This window comes from Carlito syrichta, unplaced genomic scaffold (assembly GCF_000164805.1).
Source record: "Carlito syrichta isolate Samal-C Ts95f unplaced genomic scaffold, Tarsius_syrichta-2.0.1 Scaffold313359, whole genome shotgun sequence".
Taxonomy (NCBI): Eukaryota; Metazoa; Chordata; class Mammalia; order Primates; family Tarsiidae; genus Carlito; species Carlito syrichta.
Window position 1 is genome coordinate 856,619 of NW_007257455.1, and position 242 is coordinate 856,860.

At 64.5% G+C, this 242-nt stretch overlaps 1 protein-coding gene across 6 annotated transcripts in view; it reads right to left on the reverse strand.

The window, feature by feature from the left end:
- Positions 1-242, reverse strand: part of RASGEF1B (RasGEF domain family member 1B) — a 363,583-nt gene that overhangs the window by 40,165 nt on the left and 323,176 nt on the right. The gene's annotated exons all lie outside the window — the stretch shown is intronic.

Here is a 242-nt window from a genome sequence, read left to right on the forward strand (position 1 = left end):
CCCCCCCCCCCCCCCCAACACACACATACGTCAAGGAGTGGAAGAAGCGACCTAAGTCCGCACGGGAAGAAAAGCGGATGGTAAGAGGATGAGCACCACTAGAACTCAGACAAATCCCCCAAAACTACCAAGACAGATCTCGAGACAGAGGCCTGGCTGGGCGTCGGGGAGACAGAGCCAGGCGCAACCCCAGCGCGTCCCGCCCGGGCCCCGCGGCTCCGCCTCGCACCTGTTGGGCCCCG